Source organism: Lonchura striata, chromosome 1A (genome assembly GCF_050655825.1).
Source record: "Lonchura striata isolate lonStrDom1 chromosome 1A, ASM5065582v1, whole genome shotgun sequence".
In the NCBI taxonomy this organism is placed as follows: domain Eukaryota; kingdom Metazoa; phylum Chordata; class Aves; order Passeriformes; family Estrildidae; genus Lonchura; species Lonchura striata.
The window spans coordinates 14,408,608-14,419,704 of NC_140741.1; positions in this window are offsets into that span (position 1 = coordinate 14,408,608).

An 11,097-nucleotide genomic window follows, 5' to 3' on the forward strand; every position below is an offset into this window, starting at 1 on the left:
GTTTGGTTGGGTTTTTTTGTTATTATAAATAACACATCTTTTTTTTCCCTTTTATTTCCTTTTCTCTTTTTTTCCCCGCCTCCTTCCCTCAAGTATCTAGTTTGCTGTGTTTTACTGTGAGAAGCCATTTTGCTTTAGTCATTGTTTTCTAGAGCTGGCCTTTGCAAATCCAACCTAATAGCAAATGTTGTGGGGAAAGAGTCCTCTCTCTATCCCTGTAGGAATTAAAGCTCTCAGTGAGAATTCACTGCTCTGATCCTTTGTGTAACCACAGTGTTGCTGCTGAACCCCTGCTCTCTATTAGCCTCCCGTGCAGTCAAGGGTTTAACTTGGCAGAACTCGAGGTTTTCAGAGAAATTAGTTCAGCTCTTTAACCATCACGTTTACCAGCCCACATGCAAAATCCCTAATTACCAGAACTCACAGATACTTTGAAAGCACATGAAAATCCATAACTCACATGACAGCTGTGACAAAAATGGAGTCCTTCTTATTACCTTTTTGTTTATGGTCTTTCAGCCACTTTTCAGAAGTTTTCAAGTCAGTTTTCAAATGAATTAGTAAAGTTTAATTGCAATACATTGAAATCTTTGTCAAAACTCAGATACAGTTTTGTCTGTGTTCATCTATAGCTCTTTTGAACTACAGGATGATAATAAAAATATAATGTTAACTTCAAAAGTCTTTATTTTATATATTTATTTAATTTATTTAGTTTATAAGAGTTCTTCTTGCATGTCTGGTATGCAAGAACTTGAACTTATGTATTTTATCACTCTTTCTTTTAAATAAATTAATATGAACACCAGACACTGCTAAAAGTGTAGTCTTCAATCAGTTGTGTGTCTTCAAGCATGAGTGATGGTGGGTCAAAAGAAAATTGTGAGGGCTGTCAACATGGATGTCATGAACAAATTCAACTATCACAGGTTTTGAGGCATCACAAAGGGACCACCTCAGTCTGCACTAATGACACCACCTAATGCTGATATCAACAGCCATTTAAGTTCTTAATTAAGTTCTTCAGAAGAGTTATCTGGGCAATAATCTGAAACAGACAATGACCATTGCAGCTCTTATCTGGGAAGGGAGTGAGGGCATAGAGGGAAGGTCTCCCAGTACATCCTGTCCTGGGAGGTGTGAGCTGTGGTCTTCCCTTCCCTTCCCTTCCCTTCCCTTCCCTTCCCTTCCCTTCCCTTCCCTTCCCTTCCCTTCCCTTCCCTTCCCTTCCCTTCCCTTCCCTTCCCTTCCCTTCCCTTCCCTTCCCTTCCCTTCCCTTCCCTTCCCTTCCCTTCCCTTCCCTTCCCTTCCCTTCCCTTCCCTTCCCTAGAATTATTTTTTTTTTAATTTGATGTAGTTTTCTTTCTCTTACGACTTCTTTTCCCCTCATTTTGTATCTCGGTGAAATGTTATCTGCAAGAGAAATGAACAAACTTTCCTGTTTCTACTATTATATATTTTTAAAAATCACATCTTTGAGCAATTCCTCCTGAAGACCTGTTGGCTGCTTTCTGGCTTTGACTTCTTTTGGAGAAACTGTAACCTGTTGGGCCTTAATTATAATGACTCCAAGATTCTCCAGCTGCCTTGGATTTTACTATTTCCTCTTGCTATATTTCTTCCACTACTCCACCTCTTCTTTGCCTCCAACTCTTCTGCTCTTCTTCTGATGACCGGAATTAAAACTTTCACTAGCAGAAATTATGGTGTGCAGCTGTGCACACCATTTGCTGATGCAAGATTCTTTCCCTCTTGTTTATGCTTTCCACACAGATTGTTGCTGCCACTGGAAAAACAAATTAAATGAAACTGGCACCCTGCTCACGGGTGAGTCTGGCTGTAAACAAGCTGGGGAATGTTGGAGCGGGGAGATGGCCCTAAGAAACTGAAATTAAATAAAACACCCAGCTGCAAAGAACCATTTAGCACAAATGCCTAGAAAATATCCTGAAGGTGAGGCATCCCAAAGGAGGATGACTGTGGGCTGGTTTTTATGGAGTTTAATAAGCTTTGGTGTCTGTCTCCAGGTTGGGGAGGTAGAAGGTCGACTTGGAGGCCTTAAGAAGGATTTCTAGGACTGATTTCAGTCAGTCAGTAAAGGACTGATTTCCATCCTCCTATTCTCTGCAAACTGTTTTTCTTGCTGATTAGTTAATGAGTATGTAGAATAAGGAGAAACATTCCCTGCTTTGTGTTAACATCCACATGTGGGTCTGCTGAGATATTTCAAGTCTGGAACCTGACTGGCAAAATGTTGGATACCTTCCAACATATGTCTCCAGCTGCATGTGAATATGCATCCCTGAAATGCTAGCACTTGGCAGCCACCAGGATCTGCAAATATTAAAGTATTCATTCTTGGACCTACCTATATGTTTATAACTTGCCTCCCCCAAGTATGTGTGAGAGCCCAAAACCAAAGAATCCCCAGATACCCTTTATGTGCTCCCTGGCACTCACTCTAACACACGCTCGTGCGTGCATGTGCATGTATGCATAGTTATTAGTCAAAAATACATGCAGACAGACCCAAAAAATAAGACAGAAAGGAAAGCTGCTTTTGAAGGGGACATCCCTCACAAGCACTTACAGCTTGATTTTTGTTCTTGTATTTGACAGCAGATATTTCATTTTTCTTCTTCTTTTGTAAGGTATTCTGAGCTGAATAAGAAGTCACCAGAAATTTGTGGAGGGCAACAGGTCACATCAAAAACTTAGAGACAGTCTATGGGGTGGGAAGAAAGCTGCAGGGTAAAGAGGGGGTACTTCTAAAGGGAAGCAAAAAGAAACCTTGTATCGGTTTTTGGGCTCCTATTCCAAATGGACTTGCAAGCCTCTTCTCCTGTGGGTCCTGCCAAGTGATTTCAGCCATTGCAAGTGGTGATTGCTGCGCATTCCTCTGTTGAAGAGGCAGCAGGAATGGCTGGAGAAACAGGATTTAACAGCTGGCTGGGGGAAGGGTAGAAAAGGCAGAAAATTACCCCCTACATTTGAAAGGTGTGATGTTTCTTGCTTGTCCCCCTTGCCCCCACAGCACTTCCTTTCCTCCTTCCTACACACACATTAATAAAGCAAACAAGGATTTCAAGTTATGCAGTTCTTGGAAACAGGCTGGAGAGCCAACGGCGCTGTAACCAGTGTGTGTGGTTCTCCTTTTAGGAACGAGTTCCATGTGCTATGTACAGTGCTGGGACCTCTCTGCCAGCTGGGGAAGAGGCAAAGTCTTAGCTGAAAGTTCCGTCAGGGCTGGGAAAAACAGTATATCTGAATGCAGATTGGTATTATATATGTAAGATATAACATGACTTTGTCTTTTGCAAAAGTTCCCATTCAGCAAGGCACAGAGCTGGGAGACCCTGAACTGAGCAGGACACTTCACAGTCAGACAGAAGATGGTAAAGACTTAGATGAGATAAAAGTTTGATCTTCTTTGGAGGGAAGCCTGGTCAAAAGTCAAGCTTTTGATTGATGTGGACACAAGCCTCACCTCCTGCCTTGCTTCTGCAGCCAGTGGTTCCAAATTCCAGTAAGTCACACTGAAGATACAGTCTCTTCTCTCACCCTTTCAGCTCCACAGCCACCACCACCACCACCTCAAACTGGCTGGTGCATTGGAGGTCCTGCTTTCATCTGACTCATACTCCTTTTCTGTCACAGTGACCTCCAGTGGTTCGCTTCATTTATGTCCTTCATGCTGTGTCCCTCTAAAAAGCTGGGTTAATATTTTTCCTTTTTTATTTTTTTTTCTTTCTTTTTTTTTTTTTAAAACATCCACAGAGAAAAATGTATTGAAGTGACCAGGCTTTTAATCAGATTTTTATTGTTGCTTGTGTGGGCACTGGATTCCTCCCCACTGAACATGAAGGAAAGACGTGCATCTGTGAGACTGGTGAAATAATTAACTGGTGGAACAGAACCATTATTTGTGGGTATTAAATGAATGAGTAAAACTGTTCTCAGATCTGCCAAAATGTTCACATAGAAAAATCGGGCTGCACAAGGGGAGGGAGGGGGTGAGAGGCTTGGAAAAACTGATTTGCTGAAGTTTGAAGCAGGTCAAGGAAGATTGGGGGAGGGGAAGGGACTAACTTCATCTCTGAGGTGGTCCCACTTTCAAGAACTTTGTGAGCCCTCTTTCTGGAAGTGGTTCTCTTTATAAATTCAGACTTGGCTGACAGCAGTCACCTTGCTTGGCCTTCCCTTATTTAAAGAAACAGCTGCATATGTCAGTGTTTTTGTTGCTCTTACTTTGTACCTTGTGCCAGAAGCTCTGAAGTTATAAGCCTGCTCACCTTATATGTACAGCTTATAAATCTGTACTCTACAGAGGGCTGGAATGAAAGGGGAGAGCATCAGAGGCTAAGACTAAGACATCTCTGTAGGCAAAGAAAAGACAGATCACCACAGACTGGAAGAGAAATTGTGTTAAAAATTAGTCAAATGCTGTCAAATTCAGAGGGATCCTTGGGAATATTTTTACCAGTGAACCCAAGAGAAGGTTTGCATGACTAAAGGCCCTTGAATATTGCCCTACAGCCTCCCTTGCCCTGTCTGTCCATGCCCCACAACAGTATCAAAAAAACAGAAGTCTGGGTGTTTAAGGAAGATCCTCACAAACAAATTTATTGTCTACTACTGTGTCGGGGAAAATCTACACGTAAATTTCCCAGCTTGGAAATGCCTGCAGTGTGCAGTTTTTCTTGGACATAGCTTATGTGTCTGATCTGCTGTGGCCTTCCTCATTCTTGATAGCCCTGTCTAGTGGCAGAAGGGTAAATATTGGTGAAATGAGGGATGAGTCCTGAAAATCCAATGTGAGATCAGAATCTGGTTTCTGGGCTAATTACTGATATTTTTGTGAGATGGATGAAAAACCTGCCTTGAGATGAGCTTGGTCACAGCACCAAGCCTGACAGAGCTCAAGGAGTATTTGCACAACACTCTCAGGAGTCGGACATCACTCCTGGGGATGGTACTCTGCAGGGCCAGGAGCTGGCCTCAGTGATCCTTATGGCTCCACCCTTCCAGCTCAGGATATTCTCTCATTCTGTGATTCTGAGGTTCTGTGATTCTGGAATTGATTCTGTGACTCTGGGGTTCTCTGATGATTCTGTAAATCTAGTATTCTGTGGTTCTGTGATCCTGTGATTCTGGGATTCGATGAATCTGTGGTGCTGGGATTCTCTGGTTCTGTGACTCTATGGTTCCGTGACTCTGGGATTGTCTGGTTCTGTGACTGTGACTGTGACTCTGGGATTCTGTGACTGATTCTGTGTCCCTGTGATTCTGTGAGCCTTCCCCTCTCTCAGGAGGCAGACGGTGTTCGGTGAGCACATCCAGCAGTGCCCGGGGCCATCTACTGGGCCCAGGGATAGCTCCTGCTAACATCAACAAAAGCTCTGCAGGGTGTTTATAGTGCTTCCAGAGCAGCATTCCTTTCTTGGTACCTAACAGGCACTGTTCTGCTGCTTGTCCCATGTAATCCCACCTAGGCTCTGACAAATCAAACCACTGCTCTTCCAGGCAACTTGCCTTTGTGCTCCCTTTCCTCTTCATCTGCTAAAATCACCTAGGAAGAGCCAGGCATTTTCCTGAGATCCTTTGTTCCCAGTATTTTCATTAGATCCTTGGGCATGGTTTTGATTATGCATGCATATGCTCTTACTACAATGCTGTTTAAATAATAACACACACAGCAAACTGTTCATGTGAGTTTGCTCCAAATTTACCTCTGATTTTCAACTGCAAGACTGCTACGTCTGTCTCTGTTGGTCTCTGGCTGTTGTCTTTTTTTATAAGTGTAACTATTAATGGTCTCAGTGGGTGGATCTTTGTCTGATAAAAACTGTCTCTTAAATTGATTAAATATAAGTGATGAATCAACTGTTGTTAGAGCTGCTCTTAACTCCTAGTATTTACCCCATGTCATCTTATCATTACTTGAGCAGCTCAAATACAGTCATAGTGATTGTGCTATATTTATTTAAAGTTTTCATTCTTGTGCCAATAATGAGCTCTAAAACTGAGAAAATCTGAGAGTTCTGGATCTGCTTAGCCCTATGGAGTCCTGATGTAAGGGTAAGTACAATACAAAAATAAAATCCAAAATCAGTAGATGTCAGCTGCATTTCATTAATGTGGATATAATTTTCTGTATCTTATTTCATGATCTGATGTTTTAGATATTAACAAATCTACTCTGTCCTGTAAGGAACTTCCTGTAGCCATTGCACAACATCCAGGCTGCTTGAGAAGAGGCCTTTTGAAGAACAGCTTCTCTGGATCTTTCACACTCAACAATCCCAAACTTTTGTTAAGTTTTTATACCAATGCCAGTTCCTCCCAGCAATCACTTGGAACTGTGTATCCTTTATGTGGCTGTTAGTAATTCTGTCCTGGCTGTCCCAGGAGATGAGCCCACACATCCTCCCAGCCTCTGGCGCTGGCTCTGCCCCTGCTCTTGCCTTCTTTTTCCCCCCTTCTCTGCAGAGTCTGTGTGTTGTTGTGGTTTCACTGTGAGTGACTGGCAAGTTCTGTATCCAGCAAACACCCGAGCCTTCCTGTGATCAGGGATGGAGCACTTGTGCATGTGCGAAACCCTTCTGTGGTTCAAGGAATCATGCAATCCTTGCTTATTTATGTGTAGGGAGTGGTGTGGGATTCATTTTATTACGAGACTCAAACTGCTCGAGGCTGTGCAGCAAGCCTGCCAACCCAAGGTGCATTTCTCAGGATATTTGGGGAGTTCCAAGGAGTCTTATCCTTCATATCTGGTGATTTGATTTGTGCTGGTGGAATGTCATCACTACACAATAAGATGATCCATCATTATCCCCAAAAGCACGATAAACCCATTTTATCTTATAAAAAATGTATTGAGCCTATGTGCTTTCCTGGTAAATCTCTCCTGGTTTTATTGGAACAGGAACACGAGAATGCAAAAGGTAGAAAGGAAAATAATTTGTTTACAGACTCTTCTTGCCTTCTGGCATTGGAAACTGTAGACATTTTAAAGTGGGTACAGCAAAGCCCTAAATCTTCCCTGTTTTGTCTAAGAATTCCAAAAGGATACTGGCCTAAAAGCCTGACTGAGGAATTGGCTGCTTAAGCTCCACATCTCACATGGATGGGCACCACCCCTGTGCTCTCCAGCCTGGATGAGAGGAGCCAGGGGGTAATTCTCACTTCACACGGGGGTTGAGCTGATTGCTGACCTGAACCTCTGACAGAATGTTACACAGACACTTTTCCTTTTACTGGGAAAAGGTCTGATCTGGTTTGGATCAGAGTTAGCTGCTGCCAGTGCTTGTGTGTTTCCATGGCCTTTCAGCCCTAGGGAGGGCAAGAACAAGTCTATGAAAATGGGTAAAATGTCTAACAGTATGAAAACTTGAGCTGGGTCAGAGTAGATCTTCACTCCTCTAGTGCAGTGACAAAGTGGGGAAAATGGATACACAAGATGACAAAATGGGATTGTTTTACCTTTTGTTGTGCCCTAGTTTTCTGTTTGAGTGACCCAGATGTAAAATGTATTTCTAACAACAGTAATCCCCACAAATCCCTCCTGCCTCTAACATGCTTGTAGATGCACAGCCGTGGCAAGAAAGGTGGTTCCAATACATAAGGAAGTATTTTCCTTAGTGGATATGTAGAGCTTTCCTGTAAATTCCACTGGAAAAAAAATATCCCTTCAAATGTTCAGAAGTTTTTCTTAAGGAAGCTTGCTCTACAATATGCAGAATGGCCTCAAACATGCTCTCTGAAGTCCAGGCCTGTACTTCAGCACAGCAGTGGGCCCATGAATGTGCAGAGGATGCTCATCTGCCCTGTGAGAGAGCAGAATCCAGCTGTTGGATTGTCCATGGCATAGGCATTGCAAACCACTCTTTTGGATCACTCACACATCTGGAAAAAAAGGCATGGAGAAGGTTAGATCATAGACATTTTCCACAGCAAATTTGTTAACATTAACTGCAGGAAAAAAATTGTGAGGGAAACTGCCCAGGAAAGCAATTTAAAAAGTGGACTTGAGGGGGTATGTATTCAGTGAACTGTGTGGGAAGTTGTGTGCATAGCTTCCACTGAAGTCAGTGTCCAGAGTGGCATCCTGGGGTATGGATGGGCCATGAGAAAATGTCTTTAAGCATTGTCACCTTTATCTGGGTGAATATGAAACCTGTCATTTATTACCTGGTGACTGTGTTCATAGCTTGGTTAAAAAACTGGGATAAGCAACCATGGGAAAAAATCCAACAAAACAAAACAAAACTACCACCACCAAAATCAACCAACCAACCAATCCAATGGCAGGAGGGGAGCAGGCTACACACCAATGCTTTACATTTCTGCTCCAAGCTTTTCACACAGCTCACAAACCTTCAGAAAAGTGGGAAAATCTGACTCCATTTTGAATAATAACTAGGATAAAAAAATGAAATTTCTTTTCCAAGGAATCCCAGTGCTTTCCCCATTAAAACTGGGGAAGAATGTATGTACCGCTTTCCCTGCTTTGTTCTTGAATCTATTCACAGAAACTGGTGGTGGTTTCAGTAGAGTACTGAAAAATGTACTTTTTAGTGACTTTGTTGCTCATCTGGCCCAACCCCTCATGCTGATGGTTCCCATTTTATTTTGGGAGGTATCATGTTGTGGTGCTTAAAAGATAGCTTGTGCCTTTTCTAGTAGTATCTCTTTTGTAAATAAACAAAGCTCCTCAGACTCCACAGAAACTACCATAGCACTTTTTCTCTGCAGTAAATTATGACCAAATAACAAAATGTTTCAAACCCTCAAAGGCTGTAACTAAATACAGTCAGCAATCCCCTACTTTTTGAATTATTGCAAGAAAGCCAAGTTCTCTGTGGTGGCTCAGCAGATCAAGGGCACTTACTCATAAGTGAACAGGCATGATCACTGCACTGTGGCTGCATTGTGTTGGGGTAGTGCTGTCCACAGGTTGGGGTGGGGAATGCTTCAAACCAAGCCAAGCAGTTCCTGTGCCTGAAATGCCTTCCTTGAGAGCATAGAGCCATTCCAGAGGACAAGCATAAACTGCACTGGTTGTTTTTTGTGTATCTCGAAGGCCATATAAATGTCTGTATTTACAAAGGACCATGAAACAAACTCTGTGAGAGGAACTCTACTGTTGGATGAGCTCCCTGTGCCAAGTGCACGAAGCCTGGAAAGGTCTGTGATGGAGATCCAGCACAGGGGAGCTGCTGGGAAGAGCTGTCAGCATGTGATGTCTCTTAACCACTTTTAAGTTCTGTAGTAAACACGGACACTGCTGTAAAACCAGGGTGGTGGTGGGGTGCCAAACCTGTGCTCCCCTTGGAGGTCTTGGGCAGGAACAGTTTCAGACTGTGCTGGTTGGATCTGGGAGGCAGGACTGCTGCTTAGGGCGTGCCTGAGTGAGGCCACCATCCCCTGATGTGACACGCTGGCCTCACTCATTTCTTTGTATTTCTGACTCATATTTGACCTCTCCAGCTGAAACCTTGGAAACTGCCTTTCAGGAGATTTCAGCCAAATTTACGTGTTTAAATGTAAACCAAGGAAAACCAGCCCATATTAAAAATCATTCTGCATAGTGAATGCTCTTTTATCACCTTGAGGAACATCTTGGCATGCTGTAAGCCTCTGAAAAATCACACTAGTTTAATGGAATCTCCTTTATCAGCAAAAGCCTACATTATGGTTCAGCTCCTGTACATGAGTGGCCGTTCTGTGCAGATTCCACCACCCTCCAGGAGTGCAGACCCTGCCATCTGAGCAGACTGATGCTCATAGTCGATGAAGGCAAAGGATGATTTTCCCCACAGCTGCTGCTTGGGAAAAGGCACTGGGATAGGGTGGTGTGAAGCAAAGTGAGGAGAAAGCTGCCCCACTCTGTTGTGGCTGCTCTTCCTGCTGGGAGGTGGTCAGAGAGCAGGAGGAAGCTGGTGGGGATGCTGCGGAGAGGGCACAACCCACCAGCAGAAAAGCTGGGATGAAGAGCTTGGAGAAATACAAGATCAATGGCTGTGAGGTGGAATGTGGAGAAAGGACTTGCTGAGACAAGAGACTGGTGAGGGAAGGTGCTGTGGGGGAGGTGAGGTCTGGGATTAGCTGGGAATAGAGAGAGCAAGAGAAACAGAGCTGAAAGGACATGAATACAAGAGTGCAGCTTTCCTAGAAGTCATTCAGTAAAACATGAAATATTGACGTTTGAGCATTATTTCTTTTCTCCTCCAGCATTTGGTGTCACGGACATTAGAAAATACCAAGGTAAGTCCTGATTCATATGTCCTGACCCCTGCAGGGGTCTTTGAGACTAGTTAAACCTCTAGGTTTTAGTTAAACCACTAGGGTTTAACTGTCTGAGAAACTGAAATCTCTGGTAGATTTTACCCCCCACCACAAGAAAGGCAAAGCTGCTCTAGTTTGTCTCAGAAATGGGGATCTTCAGGATTTGTTTTCCTGCAAAGATGAGAGCTCAAAAAATATTGCATTCAGCTTGGTGGAGTCTTCAGCATAGACTTTCAAAACAGTCTGTGAAGCACAGGCTCCACACACAGATTGTGTAAGGCCTATGCAAAGGTCTTTCAGAAACACAGGACTTTTGCTTAAACTCTCTATAATTACAGATTTTACCTATAGGAAACTAGGAAAAAAATTACAAGTCCTTAGTGGACAGTGGAAGGATACAAGGCAGACCAGAGGCACTTCAAAATCAGTTTTCCTCTTATGAGGAGGCCACTTCTATGGAGCCAAGGTTAAATACTTGGATTTTTGGTTTGGTTTGTGCTCTTTGCGTCCCTATCTGCCAAGGCTCATCCTTTCTGATGAAGATAAATTGCCTCTGCCCTCCAGAGCATTCAGGTTTATTTCCAGCTGGGATATGCTGGTAATCCTGAGATACAAATTTGTCTTCTGAATATATAGCAGTTAACTTCAGTTGTATAAATCCAAGCATTAGCTGGATACTATAAATAGGCAGGATGTGCAAGGAGGCCAAGTCAAAAATTTGCAGAAACCCTGCATTTTTTCCTTAGTGCTATGCTTCATCATGTATAATATTTTTCATATGAAAAGGAAACAGCATGCACGTGCTTTGTG